Source organism: Coptis chinensis, chromosome 2 (assembly GCF_015680905.1).
Source record: "Coptis chinensis isolate HL-2020 chromosome 2, ASM1568090v1, whole genome shotgun sequence".
In the NCBI taxonomy this organism is placed as follows: domain Eukaryota; kingdom Viridiplantae; phylum Streptophyta; class Magnoliopsida; order Ranunculales; family Ranunculaceae; genus Coptis; species Coptis chinensis.
The window spans coordinates 65518829-65541233 of record NC_141457.1 but is presented as its reverse complement, the minus strand read 5'-3'; the positions used below and the strand labels follow the sequence as shown (position 1 = coordinate 65541233).

General features: G+C 36.3%; 1 long non-coding RNA gene and 1 pseudogene across 2 annotated transcripts; one reads left to right on the top strand and one right to left on the bottom strand.

The window, feature by feature from the left end:
* Nucleotides 1–593: 593 nt before the first annotated feature.
* Nucleotides 594–21720, bottom strand: LOC147517212 (uncharacterized). The gene is made up of 3 exons (XR_015213820.1): nucleotides 21004–21720; nucleotides 1766–1989; nucleotides 594–966 (listed from the first exon to the last, which is right to left on the bottom strand). It is a non-coding gene; the product is annotated as an uncharacterized LOC147517212 (long non-coding RNA).
* LOC147517213 (ERBB-3 BINDING PROTEIN 1-like) lies at nucleotides 7091–12102 on the top strand (annotated as a pseudogene). Its single transcript, XR_015211389.1, has 8 exons — nucleotides 7091–7952; nucleotides 8052–8143; nucleotides 8265–8445; nucleotides 8668–10128; nucleotides 10371–10658; nucleotides 11174–11231; nucleotides 11347–11519; nucleotides 11621–12102. The product of XR_015211389.1 is annotated as an ERBB-3 BINDING PROTEIN 1-like (transcript).
* Nucleotides 21721–22405: the final 685 nt, after the last annotated feature.

The following is a 22405-nucleotide window of genomic DNA, read 5'->3' as shown; positions in this document are numbered from 1 at the left end:
ATTGCTAAAAGAATTTGATAACTTTTCCGCATCAATAAAGAAAACCATCCAATTCTACTTGTTCCATTTATAAAATCAAAATAATGACTACTTGTTCCTTCGAAAATATCAAAAAAGTAATATATTTGTTCCTCCTCAAAGACTTTGGAAACACCAATATGCAAATGCTAAGATCAATCCCCAAACCTTAACCTCGAACCTAGCCAGCGAAGACACCATGGCTAGCTCGAACCTAGACACCATGCTAGATAAACTTCAGTATTAATTTCAAGTCGAACAACATCAAGTTTATCTTCTGTGTAGGTATTTTGTGTGTTTAAGTTTGTCATCTGTACGATCAATGATCAAGAGGTAATAACTTAATAAAGAAGATTACCATAAAAAATATATATATAATGCTAAAGTGTATGATATGACAACTTAGACCTTATTTTCAAAAAAAATATCAAATAAAGCTTCCATTATTTCCCTCATAAACTTCAGTATGTAATACCCAAGCCAATGACCAAAACCGAACGATTACTAATATCCTTAGATGTCTAATAAGCTACTACCTAATACAAAAAATTGCTTAAGAGCCACCACATCGGGAATTAAGAAATCACTTATGCGACACACTCCTTCAAATCATATTTTACAATCATAGAGAAAAAATCGATACTATCTAATCCAATTAATTTGGTTGTACCAATTGCATATACTTCATTTGGCACTCGCAAATATAACCACGATTGGTGTAAGTGTCTAACAACACATAGACACGTGCACACACACACATAACAAAAACAAAACAAAGTGAACACGGCTTACACTTACTTTTCCAATCCATAAAAGTAACTTGCTTGTGTCAGGATACTACTCAAAGTCAAATTAGTGGAAGAACAAACAAGCTCACCTCCAGGAAGTGATCAAGGTGTTGTTCCTCAACCAACTTGACAGTATCTTATCGAAAACCTTCACAGAGTCCTGCACCATTTCACACATATTTTTTTTATAAGTTATAAGTAGGACTAAATTCCTAAGTCATATTAATGCTAGAAACAATGTGCCTAAGATGGATACAACAAAACGTAAAATAAATTAAAATGATTACAAGCATAAAAACAAATAAAATAAAATAGAAGCTAAACATCTAATTAAATTAAACTAGAATAACTACATAGTAGTGGGGCGTAAGCACAGCAATGCATTTTAGTTTTTAATTTTGTACTCCGGGAGCAAAACATGCGGAAGTTGACAACCCTCCCTTCTCTACCTAACTTCCATTTGAAAAGTGCAAAGAAAGAAAATATTTATGACTAAGATTTAATTTCTATCGTATAATCAATTAATAATGAGTGATCAATGAGGTTTCAACAAGTGATGCAAATATAAATTTTATTGGCAGAAAAAACATAAGAAAATCAACTGAAACAACTAAAGAGGGGAACCTAACAAATTGTACTTATGCTGTAATATTGATGATTTTAGAGCAATGGAATTTGTCATATATGAATAAGAAAATAAATAACTGCATAAAACAGAAAGTTCACTTCACACTGGAATGAGGATTAATATTAACGGATCATAGTTATGAGTTTCAGACTCAACTAAATTATCTTTATCATCTAAAGATAGACGTAAAATGGAATAAGATGGATAAATGTAGCTAACGAAAGCAATTCAAGCATTCACCAATTTGTCATTTCCACTTGCTTAAATTGAGAACCAGGACTTCAACTAAAAATGCAATTGAGCAATTCCACTACATGAGCAGGATTATTACCTTGCAGGTTGATTATTCAGGCTCGGGAATGAACTCGAGCAAAGTTCCTCCTTGACACGGTAGGGTAAAGTAGGTGGAGTCGGTGTCAAGGGGTGGAAACTTGTACTAGGAGGAAATGAAGATCCAGGAGGTGTAGATTCTAGCTCGTTGTGAATGTCATTAATCCTCTACAGAAGCTCCTTCAAGTACTCAATCACATCCCCAAGTATAGAAGCTCTATCCATCTGTTCGAAATGCAAAATCATTAAAACCACAGTCATAATCATATTGTCAAACTCAAAACAAAAAAATTGGTGATGCAAAGCAACCAAAATAGTGGCTTGTGCTCAGCAACAACTCATATTTCCATGTGTAAAATACTGCCTATCAAATCAGTAATGGACGCAGACAAACTTTGAAAGTATGTGGTTCGCACTTTACAGAGACGATATACAAAAAATATGACCGCCTTTATCATACTCAAGTTGAATAGTAACCGAGTCAAGATACAACTTTGATTAACTCACTTGAGTAATTGAGTTCTTAACTACACTCAGTATTCCTTGATATCTATTTCTCCTTCATGTGTAGGCTTGACTAAGCAATCTTTGGTAAAATGATGAAGGTATATGCTTGTAAATTAAACAGCTATGCTAATAAACCATTTGGTACAAGATCAAATGCACTAGTTTTAAAAACTGAAAACTGTTTTAAGCATCAAACTTAAATATGTAATACAAATTACATACCATTCAGAAAAACAATAGTGATACTAATTAAAAATTAATGACTATAAAAGTAAGAATCCTAGAGAAATTCACCTTGCTGAAGTTGGGCACAATAGACCTCAACATGTAAAGTCTATTACTAAGCTTCTTCCTATGGCACCTTTTAGCCATCATATTCTTAGGAGGCCCCTTTTTATTCCCCTTCTGATCTCCACCACCAGTGATAGTAATATTCTCTTTCGAATTATTTCCACTGCCATTCTTACAATTCTCATCCACCTTATTATTATCATTCCCCATTCCTTTATTAGAATCATAATTAAAAATCAGTTGTCACTCCATTTTTCACGAGATAGACCCGAGTAATTGAGATATATAGAGAATTAAAAAGAAAAAACAAATATGAACTTGGAAACGAGAAACTAACCCTTACTAGATGAAGTGAATTAAAACACGAACTGAGAAAAACTCACCAATTGAACAAGCTCATATGGTGCTAGTTCGTAGACTAGTATTAGACTATAGGCATCTACACTTGTGCATGGCTTTAACGCCTTATGTTTACCCCTTTCTTCCCTGGTTAAAATTTAAAAATTTAGTTTACATCATCCTTAATGAGGGAAACCATTTTTGAATATAATGTCATTATGCAATCCAAAAAAACCCTTTGAACAATTTACTAAACAAAATATCAAATAACCCAAGAGAGGCAATAGAGTAGAAACCCTAATAATCGAAAATTGGAAAAACACAAAAGTCTGAATATTTATACTGAAATACCCAATAATTGAAAAACAAAGTTTTTGAAGAACGAAGAACCGAGTACGAGCTAACCTCCAATATCGTTTTTCCTTGACGAAGAACAACACTAATTTTAAAACGTTGTCGTGAACCCCAAGTGAGTGGCAGAGTTTTAGGGCGCTCGACGGTTTCGACTTTTCCTTTTTTATTCTTCTGTGCAAGTGGGGTTGGTTTCGCTACTTTCGCTAAAATGACTAGACTGATTTTCCCACGGTTTACCCAATTTCAGAAAAAGTATAAACCACCATTTTGACAAAGCAGTGGGATATTCCAACACCGAAAAAGAAATTAGCCGAATTTGTTGTATATGGGCATCTTATATCCCACTGTTTCACGGAAACAGTGGAATATATTTGTACCAAAACTAGATAAGCTAATTGTACCGTGGTATAAGTCAATTTCCCACTGTTATTGGAAATACAGTGGTATATACAATTTTGCATACCGTGGTTAATGTGCCTTTATGTAGTAGTGAAAGTTTGAAACCTTTTTTGAAAATCTCTGATAGATTCTCCAAAGTTTTTTGTGAGATTAAATAAGTCAGTAGAGTCCTGTTTAAGCTCACAATTATACTGGTAGTGATCAACAAACTTTTTAGCTAATTCAGGAAAATTTCTAATCAATCTGGAACGAAGAGAGTTAAACCATACTAAAGCATCACCTATGAGAGTGGCTGGAAAAAACTTACAGAGCAATGCATCATCATTTTCCATAGCCATTTGAGACTTTTTTTTACTACAGATGAGTGTATGGATCTCCATTCTCTTCATCATACATTTCTAAGTCTGGCTTCTTGAAGTTCCTAAGGCGACAATAGTTACGAATGTAATCTAAAAATGGATAATTAATTATGGAAACCCACTACTGTTAAGTCTCTGATTTGGTCATTGCGAGTACTTTTTCCTATGATTGCTCTTGCTACAATATCTTCTACAGTCCTTCGATCAAGTCGAGCATTATATTCTTCCTGGAAGTTGTGTCTAGGTGAATGTTCACGCCGATCATATCTGTGAACATATGGGGGTGGAGTCAAAACTCAATGTCAATGACCACGTAGATCAAAATTTCTCCATCCAGAATGATGAGATGGGGAGTTTTCAGGAGTCCGGACTCCATGTCCGGAGCCTGTCCTTCTGGTTGAATGATGAGATTCAGAGCCTAGTATGTCCCATACATTGGATTGTGATGGAGGAACTGGTTCTTGTCTATCACCAGTAGCATTATGATTCCTTCTTGGTGTTGATGAATGTTGTTCAGAACTATCTAGAGAGGGAATCCTAGGCCTTTTCCCCCTAGCATTTCGGAGTCTTTCATTCTCTTTAGTAAGCCTCAGTATCTCTGCTTGGAGTTTATCCGGATTGTGTTGAACATGTTGTGGATGTCATGAAGATTCCAGAACGTCCTGGACAACATTTTGTGGGATGTTATTAGTATGTGTTGCATTGACAGGAATCATTCTGCGCTGAGTAGATCATTGGGAGACTACAGGATGTTGTTGTTGGTCATTGGTTTGTGCTCTGGCTATTGGTGTGGATTTGAAAAACACAGACGGTGCCAAATGTTTGGACTAGAAATTCCCAAACACAATGAGGGTTGTGAATAGTGGATGGATTAATGGAGTAAGTGAGACTAAACCTTTGATGGGTGCCTACGTACCCAAGTCCAGAAACAGGAATCAAGTCTCAGCAGTATTGATTGTATAGTTCTGAAAGTGAGAATAGGCTCCCTTATTGGAAAGGTCCGGATTCCACTCTAACTCTCAAACTTGTAAAGATTTGGTTCATCTTTATCTCCTGAATAAGATATTATTTCCTATTTATATGTCCTCTGTTGACCAGAATGTGCATGTCTAATTAAACCTGTGTCAGATGCACCTGTAAACATTAGGATATGGATCAAGTCTGGAATCATATTGGGTTGAATCCAGAATGTTGGGCCCGAGTCCGGAAAGGTGTTGGGCCGGATCGGAGTGTTGGGCCGAGTCCGGAAAAGTGTTGGGTCGGAGTTCGGGAAAGTGTTGGGCCGGAATCCAGAAAGGTGTTGGGCCGGATCCGGAGTGTTGGGTTGAATCCGGAATGTTGGGCTGGAGTCCGGAAAGGTGTTGGGCCGGAGTCTAAGTCTGGGAACACACCGAAAATGGGGCCAACCAGTTGGCCTTTTCTATTTATTTGATAAGAAAAAGTGAATTCAGTGAATCTTTATATATATATAATAGCAGTCCCTTTTCCTGCTCTCTGAGGGTGTCCACGTATGCAAATTTTAAGTACCCTTTTTACTCACGAGAAATCAGGATGGATTGAGAAAAAAGTGGAGAAAAAAGTGGCCGAACCAAAACCCACCGAATCTTTGTTTCGTTTTAAAACACCGTAATTCACATACCTTCTTTATTCACATACCTTCTTTATCCCATATCTGCATACGCTTGCTCCTGAAACATCAAATCCCCAATAACATTCTATAAACGTCTCGAGCCACGAAGGATTTTTAGAACCCTAAAAACGTTATCTGGCTACTTCAAAGCTTGAGTTTCCACCAGTCACCACTTCGTCTCCTTTGAACATCTCAGACTTCCATCACACCCCTTCTTACTGGTAAGCCTTCTTTCTTTTTGCATGTGCGTTTGTTGTCGTTGTTGTTGTTGTATTTTTGAATGCTGGGTTTGGTTTGCTTTTGGTATTGGGATGATCTCATTTTTCACGTTCTTGCAAAAGATTAATTACCTTTTGACACCGAGAAGAGTTTCAATTTAGCTGCATTAATTTTGGTTTTTTGTCTCCAATTTTGAATGCTGGGTTTGGTTTGCTTTTGGTATTGGGATGATCTCATTTTTCACGTTCTTGCAAAAGATTAATTACCTTTTGACACCGAGAAGAGTTTCAATTTAGCTGCATTAATTTTGGTTTTTTGTCTCCAAGTTTTATTATGCTGTCGATGATTAATTCCGTATGTGTGTTTTGATAATGAGTGTACTTCTATATTAAGGAGTGCTTTTAAATGCAGATTGCAGAATCTGTGTTTGGAATGCTGCTGATGGAAGTTTAGTCCATTCTTTGACTGGTCACAACGAATCTGTAAGTCTACTTTAGCTGGTAGAAAAGGAATAAGAAATCCCGAAGTTCAGAAAAATGATGCTACACTGTTCAAAATAAGCTGGTAAAAACGATGACACTGTTCGTAGCTTGCCTATATACGTTGGTGGTTTCTCACTTTTAGCTGTTCTTTTTAACTGCACTGTATGCGCTGTTCGTTGGGATTCTCACTATGAGGCCATGGAATAGTGGATTAAGAAAAAAGTGGAGAAAAAAGTGGCCGAACCACTTAAAAAGTAAAGTGGAGAAAAAAACTGCGATAGATGTCTCCCACTTAAAATGGAAACCCCACCTCAAAAACCCACGACTGTTCCCAAAAAAAAATAAAAAAAAACCCACGACTAAAATTAAAAACAACGTGTGGAACCCTATGTTCCGTATCTTCCTCCCACAAATCGCCAGAAGCTCGAATCGTCATATGTCGTCCTGTTCAAGGGTTTATGCACCAGTGTGGTTTGTACCAATTAGAGTTGGGTTTAAGGTGGGGAATACACAAAGGTTTTAGTAGTTGGTGCTGGTGGATTGGGTTGTGAGCTTTTAAAGGATTTGGCTTTATCTGGCTTTACTAATCTTCATGTTATTGATATGGATACTATTGAAGTTACTAATCTCAATCGTCAGTTTCTCTTCAGGTTTACTATTTTATCTTTCGAATACGTTTATTTCCTAATTTCAAGAAGTGACTTTTCATAGGGGAAAAAAAAAAAAAATAGTCTTTATACATTGTGGCCTCCTTAGTAAATGATTTTCTACTGGTAAGGAGTACGGAAAATGATAGTCAAGTAAGAAAAGTTGAGTAATAACCACTATGGGCGTGGAACTTGGAACGTTGTCATGAAACAAAGAAGAATAGAATATGATAAGTAGAGGGAAGAGATCTGTTTGAAAGAGTCTTAGGCTTAAGCAACATAGATAAAGGTTGCAGATTTTCACTTTTATTGCATGTTTCTTTCACCCGTATCTCAGTTTCTTCAACAATACATTCTATTTGCATAGCGTCAGTAATTTCTATGCATGTAGCTTCATGTTCAAGACCTATAAAGTGCCACAGATGTCAGTATTAGATCGTAATGTGTTCAGGCGTAACAAGACACGGAATGCAAAAGACATTTAGAAATCTTTATATATATATATAATAGCAGTCCCTTTTCCTTTTCTATGAGAGTGTCGACGTAGGAAAATTTTAAGTACCCACTTTACTCACGCGAAATCAGGAGAGGGAAAACTACTCGCGGGAAATAAGGAGAGAAAAAAGAAATTATACCCCGCAAATAAGATTCTAAACCCCACAAGTCCCCCAAAACCTTTTTTCTCTGCCTCCTTCCCTAGGAACAAAAACGCTAAATGCATATTTAATCACCCTGTTTATGGTGATGCCTATACCGTGAACATCCCGGAACTACCAGGTGCATTTATCCGCGATGCCAAACATGGGTGGTTGGTAATGTCACAGCCTAAGCTTTTAGATGAGAAACAAACTACTATATATAAGAGAGCGGTTGACAAGAACTATCACTTAAAGATGAAAGCTTCAAAATTTATCTTTAGCGAAATAAGTTAGAAATTCCCCATCATGCCATTTATTGCAAGGTTAGCAAACTTCTTATTAATTTTGTGGTAGAGTTATTCTTGCTGTGTTTTGATTTTTGTATTCTTTTCCTTGACCAAGGTTTTGCAATTTCCAATCAGGGCTTTGGAAGAGAAGCGAGCTCGCTTGGGATTGGTTGAATGTGTGAACCATGGCCTTTTGCAGCCATATCCTGTTCTTCAAGAGAAACCTGGTAAGCATGAAAAGATAGATTGAGGTGATGGCATGAAAAGATAGATTGAGGTGATGAGCATGGTTCTGCACAACTATTATACATTTCAAACACACTTGAAGCTTTTTGTGTCTTCTTTCAGGTGACTTTGTTGCCCATATAAAATTCAGTGTTGTTAATGCCAAATGGGTCAGATCAGATTACATCTCATGCTCTGCAGGAGTTACAGCCCACTAAGACAGTGACGAATGACCCAGAAATCAAGGCAAGGCCATCTCTGGGGACAAAGATCAAGAAGAAAGGTGGTGGCAAGAAGAAGAAAGGTGAGATAAATCTCTAAACCTTTCAAAGAACTGAAATTTCTAGCATTCAAAAGAGCTAGCAGTGTTTCCTCGATCCACTCCACCAAATTTCGGATATAATTCTGGTGGAAATGGATAAAGGGATAACTGTGTAGCTTCTCATCATGTTCAGCCTATGATTTCTCATAATTTTTTGCATCAGTCAAGTCCCAATAAAAATTTCAAAAAGTGTTTGTGTGGCAGGTAAGAAGGGTGACAAGGCTGACGAGACTGCTGACACTATCCATGTTTTATAAGGTTAACATTGTAGGTTCATAGAACACTTTGTTAGACTCGAGTGGAGCACATTACCTCTACCAGTGTTACATTCAAGGATCAATTGATTTCATTTTTGGTAATGCAAGATCACTCTATGAGGTAAGGTCCCAAACCTTCATATGAGTGAAAATTTTAAATGCATATCTCATATCTCAATGTTGTATTATCCCAAATCCTTTTCCAATGCTCATCATCAATGTTGGTAATGGTTTTAGGTTTATCCTACATTGCAAGTGGATAGATATAGTTGAAATGGGTAAGAAGTATGGAGAATATTAAGCATTAATTACTGTGACAATGGCTATTGGATGCTTCTTACACGAACAATTCAAGCAATTAGTTAATTGTTTATCGATAGCGAGATCGAAACCAGTTAGTAAAGAATGCACATCACTCCTATAAGTGAGTTTTTATTTAAATTTCTTATCAGTATTTGTATATCTATACAGTAGGTTATTCAACTTCGATTTATTTTTTACTATGCCTTGGAATGATTTCTTTAGGTATTACAGAAGTTGGAAACCTACCATTACCAAATATTTTTATACAAAAAACATATCATTTTAACACCAAATCGTTTGATTTATGGTGTCTAGGTCTAGGAAAGTATGCGCGTCATTATTATATATTATTGAATTGGTTTCCACATTACATGTTAGCCTGAGGTGGCACCATTGGACTCTTCTCTTTACCTGAATGTTGGTTTTAATGCCTAAGCATCACAAGTAGTTTTACCGAGTACTTGCCTGATTTACTTGAGAAATCAGCAATTTTAGGACATTATGAACAAATTTTTTTTGTATTTCGTTCTTATGTAAGTGAGGCTTCGAGAAGAGGTGTTAAAGTTGTTCATAAGTACATGGGAATTTCTGCAAATTGGTGCATAGACGCGCTTAAATGCTTAGCACTCTAACTTAAATCATTCATTTTGAATAGATTTAATGCCTTTTGTGATTTCCTTGAGTTGGCGCTGGACAATTGTTTGATAAGTTATAAGGCTTGGATCTTTTATTTATCTTAAGTGATTGTAAATCATCAAAACTCATATCCATTTTTTGCTGATTTGTGTGCTTCATATGGGTCTTTTTAACTACAAATAAGAACTACACGTAGTTTTCATTATCTATTACCCAGTGAACTTTCCTCCAGTTTTGTTTTTCTGATAAGGCCGACAACAACTAGAACATGAGCAAGATAGCCATGTAAAGTGGCAGCACTTTGGGTTCCACTTAAAACAAGAGCAAGATAGACAAGTACAGTGGCAGCACGCTCGAGTATGCTTAGAGTAAGAGCAGGATAGCCATGTACAGTAGGAGCGCATGCTCGGCAAGAACTAGAACAATTCTGGATTGCCGTGAACGCCTCTCCTTTCGGCAAAACACAAAGGTATTTTCCTCTTGGTTGAAGCTCTGTTGGAGTTAGACCAACTTTAAAACTATGTTGGAGTTAGACCGACTTGGTTGAAGCTTTGATAGATCACCTAATGTAGCTAGCTGCAAAAAAACCTTTAGCATAGCTCACGTTATGTCGAGTTTAAACACAATACTATGCAAGCGGGGGAATCGAATCAACCCGAACTTATAATAGGTGTAGTAGGGGTGTAAACAATTTGGTTTTTTTATGAACAGGGAAAAGTCTACAGGGGACAGTTGGAAGTCCATTTTATATAGCCCCTGAGGTATTAGCTGGGGGCTACAACCAAGCTGCTGATGTCTGGAGTGCTGGGGTTATTCTTTACATTCTTCTCAGTGGGATGCCACCATTTTGGGGGAAGACTAAGTTGAGGATTTTCGATTCTATCAAGGCTGCCAATTTGCAGTTTCCATCTGATCACATATCTGCATCCGCCAAGGACTTGATCACTGGAATGCTCTGTACTGATCCCACCCAACGTCTCACTGCTTCGAAAGTTCTAGGTATGTCATGTCTTAACTGCCTATTACGATGTAGTTTCTGTTATAGTGGATTCATATCTTAGATTCTGAAATTCTACTTTAGATTCCAAGAGAATTGAACTTGCTTACCTGTATTTAGTTTTTCACCTCTTGCACGAAGTAATCAAATGAATATCTATCTGTAAGAACTTCACTTGGACTATAGTGAATTAGTGATTGTTTGATTGACCTTCATTTTGGTATCTTCTCTCCTATGTGCTAGGCCGATTGGTCCTTTATTTAGTCATTTTTAATCAATACTTAAAAATATACTTTGTCTTCTTATACTCAAAAATAGACGGACAAATTAAAGAGAAACAACCAATTACTACGGTATAAGACAATTTGACATCTTATTCATTCGAACTTATATTTCCATTGGTTTTGTGTTTTTAAACGTAGTGTTTGCTTCTTGGATTATCAAGTTCTTATACACTTGCGTTTTCAGTATCACATTTTTTTATTCATAGACCGTTTAATTTTATTCTGTTGTCAAGGATGATATTGTAGCAAGGATTGAGGACCGTATTTCTGGGTGGACTTTTCTTCCTAAAGGTATTGTGCTTTTGTCAGTCTCTTTAGATTCTAGGCCTCAATTTCATTTTGTTATATCGTTGTTGCCTTTGATCGTGTACATGTACATATAAAAAGATGTTCGTATACTTTACAGAGAATAGTGAGACTGTGCAAATTATGCATTATGTTCATGAAGATACTAGAGAGTGTCTTGCTTACTATGGCGATAAAGCTAGACTGGGATTTGACGAGTCATTGATGGCAACAGTAGTGTTGTATCTATCAAATGTCTCTCATGGTGGCGAGACTCTCTTCCGTAAACCAGAGGTATGTGATTGGAAGGATATTCCTCAACACTACTATTTACTTATTGGCTATTATTCCAATTATAATTTCTGAATGGCACAATCTGTATATTCTGCTGTCAGTCTAAAACAACCAACCGAAGGAAGATACATGGTCTGAGTGTGCAAGGACAGATTATGCCATCAAACCACTTAAAGGGAATGCTCTTCTCGGTGTGCCACTAAATACTTCTACCTAAGGGCTATTGACAAAACGAAGATCTCATTGAAATCAGACAGGGACGAATGCACTAATGAAGAAGATAGTTGTCCAGATTGGGCTGCTTAAGGAGAATGCAATAGGAATCCCATGTACATGATAGGTACTCCTCATTATTACGGAACCTTTCTTCCGCGTCCAAAACCTTCGTCTCATGTTGTAACAGTGACTGGCAGAGCAAGTGAGCAACTAACAGAAGTGGAATAATCAAAGAGATTAAATCACGCACACACACACCTACTTACCACCAAAACACTTGCATTCACGTCACAATTATTTCTCATTTATTGGTTTTACTTAGTTTCTCAATGATATTTTCACAGGTCTTAACCTTTTGTTTGCTAAAGTGTTTTTCCATAATGACCATGCATTTCAGACGCTTAATCCCCAAGTCTTCTTCTGTCTTTGAGACCTTGCTAAAGGATCACTTCAATGGATGACCACCGCAGATTACACTTGCCTTCAACACCAATTTACCACTGTCCAACTTCGCTTTAGGGAAGACAAACTGATGACCTCTGGGTGCCAGCCAACAAAGAGACTAAAAGATATGGAAAGCTGTCGAAGCGTTGAGGTCCACCACGAAACACAATGAAAGGCCCAAGAATCCCAATCCTCGCCATATGACGACCAGTGAAGAAAATATCATCGGCTTTGTAAATCTTCAGCAGCAGAAAATACCGTTTTACTTTGCTGCCAAGAAACACATCTGGAGTCAGAAACACAAAATACCTAATTGCATACATGATCAATTAGAAACCAAGTACATCGACCAAAACCTCTAAAAATATTTGAAATACCTAGCTTATAGAGTCTACAATGAAATGAGGTTATTCTGGTCCTGCCACCCAGTTCATTTCAAAGTATGCTAGAGAGATGGATGTAGAGCTGTAGACACACAACAGAGACGAACCAGATTACGTCCATATTCATAAGCCAGTATTGATACTTTTGTAGTATGTCTTTTGCATGTAGTACTCCATACTGCAAAAGCAAAAATTTCATTTTAAGAACTACAGGAAAGGTATGTGTCCCGGATTCAATGAAATATAACAATAATTATATCATTATTATTTTAGTAAATAAACCAACATCTTGAATATTAAACAGTACCCCTTCCACAACATCAAGCCACACATAGAAGATAGAGAATAGAATCAACTTCCAAATGTATCAAATACTGATCAATCTATAAACAAATCACTGTACATGTAATCCTTCAGTGGAGATTGTGTGCCTGGAATTTTAGGATTACGTGGAGATGGGGATTAGTGAAGGTGGTGAAAAGCGATTCACTTTGACCAATGACAATCAGACTTGGCAAAATGCAGGGCTGGAAGAAAAATCTAGAGGTGTGTGACCACGGCTAAGAGTAAAAAGATGAGAGATGACAATGTGTGCAATAATATTCTCATGCTCAGCCTAGGTAATGACTGATGAACTTTTGTACTCAGCCTAAGATTTTGTTGCATATGGGCCAGGAAGGCATGTTTCAGAAAAAATAATGTGCATATCCGTTTTCAAAAAGGAGGTTATCCTGCGTTGGAAACAGTTAGCTGACCAACTGTGATACTCCTCTCCTTACAAGTGCATCCTCATTGCCAAATTGTTCCATTGCACCAAGCTGTGAAGTTGCCAAGGACGACAGCTGACTTGCGAGGCAGGGCACACTGGCACAGTAGGTTTGAAGAGTATAACTATTCCCCACTCAAAATGGTCTTGAATATGATTAAGAAGTCACTAACTGGTAAGAGGAACAGAACACGGCCCCATTAGAAGGTGAACCTGACTAGATAGGCATCATGGTTGACTACACCTAGGACCAAATTATGAGAAACTTTCTTATTATGATTATTGTACTTTTAATGCAGGAAGCAACTAAATACATCAGTCTATGGGGACAGCTTGGCCTACCTACAGCGTTGCTCAGATGTGGTTGTCATTTGCATGGTTTCGCCAGTAACCAGATGCTCCACAACTTTAGCAAGTAAACTAACGACCTGTAGATGCAAAATAATAAGGATCCAACTACAAAATTTTAAAAACAGTTGAACAATTTGTAAAAAGTTGCTTTCTAAGTTAGCCCAACTAACAGATCATAAGAAAAACAGTGAGCTACAACAGTGGTGGTAGCTCACCCCTCCCTAAGCGGTCAATGCATGCCCATTAGACAGGACTAGGAGTCTTCAGCAGGATGTCGCAAATCTTTTAAACAGGAAAAAAAAAAAAAAAAAAAAAATCATAAAAACAGTGGTATTATTGGAGCCTTCAACAGGATGTCCCCTATCTGGACCAACTAAGTGCGACAAACCATTTAGAAATTTTCGTAAGCGCAAAGAATTCATACCGGTAAATATTTAATATGGGAAGGATTGACAACTACTGAGAATGTATATAGACATATTAGGAAGAGAAAAGAACCTTGCCTCTGTATTTTTCAATGAAGCAAGTGCTACACAAGCTCTAGAAAGCAGGAAATCTCCTGCTAGAGCAGCTAGCTGCATCAGATGAAACAAGGTTTAAGCTAGAAAGCATCCTTATTACAATAGCTTTGACCAAAAATGAGAAATACTTAATAAACTTGGATTGAGAAAACACAGACAAAAGATATTTGAAATTAGTTGCAAATATGCGCATGTGCTATACAAGTCTTTCCAAGTATTAGGGATGACACGGAGGAACTTTATATGTATATCACTCTCCCTCAACCACATCAATTTTAGAGGAATATAGAGGAAATGATCAGCTCGCAAAATTGATTAAGAGAAACTCCTTAAAATGCTTGGGAAAAAATTGTATATTGTGTCGTATGCTTCAGTGTAAGAATTCAACTCAGGAAGTCATATAGGGGTGCCAATATAGCCTGGCCTATATACACAAACAAAATAATATACACTCAAGTCCCAAAAATTGAAGGAATCCTTCCTATGTTGTCAGAGGCATTCATTCTTATCACAGATTATATTAGAAAGTATCTGAAACAGGGTATAAGCCTAGGCCAATCAAGAGGTGTGAAATGTTCAAGCAATTAACCACGACCGCCGAATAGAAAACTGCGCGGATAACATAATTCTCATGGAAGAAGAGAAACTGGGAGGGCTAGGTTCTTTAGGCTATAAACCTTTTCCTGTAAAGCGGTCAAAATCAATAAGAAACTACAACGCAAGGTTTTATCCCACAACTCAGAGGAAACTATAAAGTTCTGCAAGCTCATTTTTTACTCTAAGGAACCGATCCAGCACCTTGGAATCCCCATCCAAACTAAGGAGTTCAAGAAAAAAGACTGGGTGGAATAAAATTCGAATAAAGATTCACTTATTGTTGAGATTAGATATACCAACAGATAGATGGTTGTCCTTTGTAGAAAGGAAGGTAAATTTTAGTAATTTTGCTTTCAAGAAGCAGAAGATAAATGAAAAAGGCGGAGGAGAGGTCTTCCACCAAGGAGCATGGTAGTAGTCAACGACAATTCAGTTTTGTACCTCCGAAGAAAGAGGGGACGTTAGCAGAAGTAGTAACCACTGAAAGGTTTAGAACTGGGATTGAGAATCGGAAACAGGTGAATGTGTTCTATGCTGGTGATGTCTCATGCAAGCAAAAGACGACATCAAATCCAGAAGCAGTTGGGCGGTCACGTGTCAAATGCCACAAGTCCTTCCCTTCTCACCAAGCCTTGGGTGGTCATGTGTCTAGCCATAACAAGAGAAGCAAGGATTGCTCAGAGATAACTCATATTGAAATTTCTGCAAGAGCTAATGAACCATCAACAGAAGTGACACAAGTGGGTGACTCAAAGGGAGAGGGCAGTCACCAGTGCAAAGTGTGTGGCAAGTCATTCGATATAGGACAAGCTCTTGGAGGTCACAAAAGAAGTCTCCGGCCTTCACCAACGGTGTTCGAAAGTCACACCACTACTACTTGGGCGATGACAACACAGGTAGTTGATCCGAGTCAGACAGCAGTGTCCGAGACTCCCATCCCTACTAGCTCGGTTGTGACATCAACTGAACCAAAACAGACAGACCGAACTTTGATCTCAATGAGCTTCCTGATTCTAATGAAGATTGAGGGAGTCGTTAGGGGATATGTTCTCCTAGCTCTTTTCTAGATGGAGGACCCAGTTTTTCTTCATATGCATGATATCTCTGTGTTGCTAACGACAGATGTGATCATCCAGCTTACATACTATTTGGGAATTTTATCGCGATTCCCAAAGGCCAGAAGAATGAAATAAGATGATCAGTAAATGACTCAGGATGGGAAGTCGGCCACGTTTGGGAAGAAATCATTCAACCGAGAGATGCAGGAGGTCTGCATATCAGGAATGGTTTCAGGGCAAGTCAAGGCTAGCGGCCAAGCAGTACTGGATACTAATTACGGTCTTTGGAAGGAAATTCTACTTGGCAAATATTGCCCTTGGATGAATCAGAAAGACATTGCAAATTTTTGATATTTATATAACAATAAAAATAAATAAATAAAGGGTAATAACGATTAGAGAAGAAATAATACCTGTAACTGTTGTAATTGTTACTCAGATAACAAATTCCAAGCATTGGAAAAGAATTCGCAATCAAACGGATTTTTTGGTAGGTAATCGATCAAAACATTCGATGAATCGGATACTTTATTCTTTCAACTTCTATGACTCAGATACTTTATACTTTATTGGGGTTTATTGTTCATTTCCAATTTGGCGGGAAATAACTCGGAGGAAATGAAGTTGAATTAATTTAGGAAAAGTGTCAAAAGTAAAAGACACATCACTGTTTACTTGAAGCCTTGAAGCCACGTGCAATTCGCGAAAAATATAATGGGCTTGAAGCCCAACTTAATAAGTACACAAAACTATATTTGGACCTTAGGAGAATAGAACAATTATAGATACATATGAATATGAAGTTAGAATAATACACAAACTAAACTTCTAATCACATAGGGAAGCCTAAACCTATAAATACAGCACAACAATGCCTCAAGTAATATAATTTTAAGAAAACTTATCATCATAAACAATAATTCATAACTACTACAAAGAAAAGGTACACATTACAATAAATTTTTTTTCAATCTTATTAGATTTTTTAATAATATTAGTTAACATGTGTTATTTTAATCCATGAATTCAATATAAATATTTGAACAGATAGTTGTATGCTTTTAGACTGTGAATTTCAGCCCGTGACCAGTACTAACCACCACAAGCCTAGGCATCCTATCAACAAGTCATAATTCCTTACACATATGAATCCAATCCGGTACTTTCCAATCAAACTGTTGCAAAATTTTGATCACACCTGTTTTCTGCCCTTCCAGCCTCAAATAATTCAAATAATTCACAAGATAAATAGGCAACTCAGCCGTAATCTCCTATCAAGACTCAAAACAAAAGCACCATTCGCAATAGGTTGACCCAATTGCACCATCGATATTCTGTCCATAAGTAAAAACACAATGGAAAGAATACCAGCGACAACGCAAAAAGCAAAAAATAAAACAGACATACCCAAATCTTTAAACTACCAGTATCACTAATTCCACAATGTTTAACCAATAAGTCATTTATACCAATGTTTCTTTGCAATATATACCTTTCAACAAAGCCCAAAATAAATTAGAATTACCTTCAAATGCACTAACAATATGGTCACCCATTCATTTTTACTCCAAATGCCACATCCATAAGGCAAAGTAGTCTTATCAATGCATGAATCAAATCAAGTATTCCAATATTGCCTATCAAATTTTTTCAATTCTTCCATATCATGTCTAATAGGTTGATATATTGTTCTCAATATGGATCTACACTTAGTTCATAATGTGTATTGCTACATTTAGTTCTTTCAATTAAAAAAATAATCTTCTACTTTCTACAGTGTGAACATAACACTTTTTCTTGGCTATCTTATATAAAAAAATAGAAAAGGATAACTATAGAGATGAAGCCAAAGTAGTATTCAAGAGGGATTGAAGTGTCATTCAAACCCATGCTGGAATAAATAATGAAAGACCTAAATCTGGATCAACCTTTTTATGAAAGTTCATTTCATAACGGAATGTACAATGCAAGCGTCAGGGTGAGAAATGATGTAGTTGGTGTGGAAGGTGCGTCTGAAATCATAAGTTTTAAAGGAGTACCATCAAATTCCCTTGAAGAGTTTGAAAACACTGCAGCAAGACGGGTAATTGAATTTACACAAAAAGTTAATAAATTCGAAATTGTTTACTACAACTTCAAGGAGTTGAAAATCAAGCGAAAGTTCATTAAAGAACAACAAAAAAGAATCGAATTCCTCAAGAAATCAATGAATATCAAACAGCGAACAAAGGCAAGTTTTTTATTTAATATGATTTTTCATATGTTATATATCACTAACTTTTAAAAGTTTAGGTTAGAAGAATTGAAGCACGTCGCAGAATATTCAGTACAGATACTATAAGTATTATTTTAGACAATACCAAACTCATGATCAAATAGAATAAAGAACGGTACTCGAGTCTCAACAAATTCAATAAAAAGGTAAACAAATTCAACATTCATATTTTGTTTGGTTAATTGTAATTTTCAAGTGTTTTACTAACAATAAATTGATGCAGCGAATCCAATTTCGGAAACTTATCCCTCTAAAATTCAAAGATATGCTAATGCACTGCACCAAAATATTAAAGATAGACGACCCAGAATTTTGCAACAAAATATTGGGAGAAAATCAATACAGATGTCAAATATCAATTGACATTCCAATCTTTAACATCAAAGACAATCACCAATTCGAAGGAAACTTAACAACTCGAGAAGATTCAGAAAATTCAGCATCAAAGAAAGCAATTGATTTTTTGCGCAGTGAGATAGGCTTTGAAGTAGTAGACTATAACTACGAAGAAATAGAAGAAATTTGCAACAAACTTGACATTGCATAAAAGAATGACACGCTTAGAAATCAGTGCATACAAATTCAGAAAGAAAAAATTATGAGTCTGAAAGAAGATATTGATTATCTAAAGGCAATTATAAAGAGGGAATGGTAGAATTATGATTCTCTCTACTTAATTATTTGTTAAATCTTGGAAATGAGATGACTTATCAGACATTTTAACATATATGAAATCATATCTTTAGTAATTTTTAAATCAAACAATTTTCTATATGATTTCTTTGTGCGTTGTTACAACTCATTTTTCTGTTTCGTATAACATAACGAAATTGAAAGTAAGCAGATACCAAATCAATATATCATAACCCATTTCAAAGCCCATTTCAAAGTTCATAGACAAGTGAGAAGCAAATGCAAGAAAAAAAATCCCAGTAGCTATGTAATCAGTAAGCTAAGGGGTGTTCTGTGCTTGAAGAAACCTCTACATTGCCAAATTCATAGCAGAAGCATAGAGTTGAGGGAGCATGCCGCGCGCAAATATCTGGGTTTTATCAGCTATATCTGCTTAGGCCCAATGCTTGCAAGATTGTACTCGAGTACCAATATAGAAAGGAGAATAGTAATGCTGCTCCCAAGTGCAAAATTATGCCCTGTTGGCAAATGACAACGAGTAATGCGTAATTCTTTGCTCCATAGGCAAACATATATAAGCAAGCAGAGAGATAGAAGTAAAGTATATCGAACTACCAAAAATTGTGTTTAGAATGCACAAGGAGGTAACCCTTGCCTAGAATGCATCAGATTATTCCTGCTCTTCCTTATAAATTTACCATTCCTTATAAAACCTCAAGCCAAGTTCATCAACACAGTGAGGCCAGTGATTTCAGCATGGTGATAAGGTAAGTGTCATGGCACAAAATATTCATGTTGGTTTCCTTACAGCATCTTCTATTTTATCCTAGAAAAGAACAATGAAACATGCATAGAAAGAGGAAATGAAAGCTTCAATTCACTTGAAAAGTGAAATATGAAAACAAGTTATTGTCTCTTCTACTGCGCGTTATCCCACAAGATTAATACATAATCAGAAATAACAACATAGATGCAGTGATAACATTTCTTCTTGGAGTTTCGCTTGGCGTTCTCTTACTTTTTCGCCATTACAAAATTTTATGAATTTACACCATTTACATTAAAAGACTGAAAAAGACATCATGTCCAATCAACAACAAGTTCTATGTACAACGAAAGAGTTGTGGGATAATGCAACCCAGGATAACATTTCTCCTCAAATCCTACAGTTTCCGGCAACCTTCAATTTACACATGTACTCTGTCCACAATCACTTATTTCCCAATTCCTTACATAAAACCACAAAAATATAGCTGATAATGGATGTAAACTTTCAAAGATTAACACTTTTTTGCTAAACAGCAAGAAATCATTACTAAATGCTCAATCTTAATTTATTCATAGTGTAGCCCAGTATAATTCTCTAATAACTAGATTGAAGCAATATTACGTGACAGCTATTTCAACTTAAGGTTACTTCAGCATCTTTTTCTTCAACGTGAGAGATATACTGATTAATGATATTCATAGGAATCACATAAAAAATTAAGTGTAACCCAATATGATATTCATATATTCATATATCATAGCTATCCACATAAAAAATTAAGTAAAAGCTAATATAATATTCATATCTCATAGCTCCACAACCCCACATAGTTACTATAATTTTCATAATAATTTAATATAACGACACCCGTTCATAGAACGGGTTCGAAAACTAGTTTCAATATAATGCAAATACACCATGTCTGTTTAAGCAAATTCAGTGAATTCAGTGAGGATTGTTCTTAAAAGTGGGAAGTACATTACATCTTGGATCGAATATGAAGATAAGAAAAAGATGATGAGTGTGCGGGTTAGTTTATGCACATTGGTTTCTCTGCTTCGAATCGACAATTGGGTTCTGTGCATCATCTTCTACAGAGTTGGCAATTCAAGACATACAGGTTTCATTCATCGCCAACAAACTATGATAGAGGGGAAGAAGAAAACGATGAATGCTTGACTTGCTTAGCAGATATTGATCTCATACATACAAATTTTCATGCCCAGCAAAAAAGAAAAACAAGTAAGGAGGGGCTGCAACATTTCTCTTGGTCTCCATTGTCATCGTAGGATTTTGGTTCAGGTTGTGTCTGTTGGAAATCTATTTATAATATTTGAAAATTTTATTTGTCAAATTCTATCTGCCATCTAATGAAAAATAATTAATTGAATATCAGGTGCCATAGGAGTACTCATTGACGCAATAGAACTCGATAAATTGTCAGAAGTTTACCATCAAGACTCTCACTTACTGAGATAAAAGAAGCCGCAGGAGGATTCCACCGAAAAAGAATTATCGGTGAAGAAGCGTCTGACGTTGTATCTGAGGGGACCCTCAAATCTGGAAACGAAGTTGCGATCAAGAGATACATTCAGATAAACCAACTCGGTCCCTTCCACCAATGAGTTAGTGGCAAATGTGGTATGCTTGAAACATAAACGCTTCAGCTCTTAGGATGTTCTTCTAAGGGGAAATATATACCAGCAGTCAAACACTTATTGTTGATTTATCAACGGCAATACATATACACTCAAGTGTTGTGCATTTGGCACTTGATTATTGGTGATAAGATTATTAGAACATGGAATGTTATTAGGGACAATAACACACGATGGTTTTGTGGTAAATAGTATGATTTTAAAGAAAACTGATTTTTTTATTTAATATGACGTGTCTGATAGTGTATATGATTCCAACAAGACAATTGTATGCCTTATGATCCAACTATATTCTAAGAAAATGCAATCTTTGTTTCCGGGTGGAGTTAATAGTTTTGGTATACGGTTTAATGCAAGGAGATGAAGAACAACCGTAGGCTTTAAGAAAAGCTTAGCTACTCGTTTTGAAATATTTTCTGGAGAGGAAAGATAGACTCCTTAAAACACTGCAGTTTGGAAGATATCCACTTAAACTTTGGTTGGATATTGCTTTGAGCACCAACTGTCCTAACAATATCCACCCATGTCTATGTTTTCTCCCAACAGTTCAATTTTACTGAGGGTCTAGGGACAATTGTAATGTTAAACCACATTGTTGTAATTCTTTTTGAAATAAGTGACTCTTATATTCACCTCCCTCGTCACACCTGAAGACTGATTCTCTGTTTGTTTTGAAAATTTGAATGACTTTCTAAAAGTCAGGCTTCATAAACCGATACCTTCAAATCATCCACAGTACCCTCAATGCCACAGGTTATGGCCTCCATGTTTGACAAGAGTGCACTGACACTTTCTAAAGTACCTAGAATATTATCAGCATGTTTCTTCATTATATGATCAATCTGAGACATCATAGAGGAATTTTTGGGTTCACAATCAGTCTACAGAATGATCTATAATGATTCAGTAGTAGAACCGACAGATTAATTTTTGTTATACTTGCAACAAGGCAATAAATGAATACATGAATACTAATTACTAAGCATTAGTCTTCACTGTTATGTAGAAGGGCTAAAGAATTTACCTTTGTTCTGTGCTCACTTCCATTAACTGTTTACCTGCTGATATAGACTTTGCCCGCGCAACGCACGGGTAAAAAAAACTAGTACTTACTGTAGCGGGGAACTTATTATGATGAAACTTAAGCAATGCCATATGGCATATGGAAGGAAAATGTATGCTGACGCATGTATAAGATTTGTTAAACCTTTGATT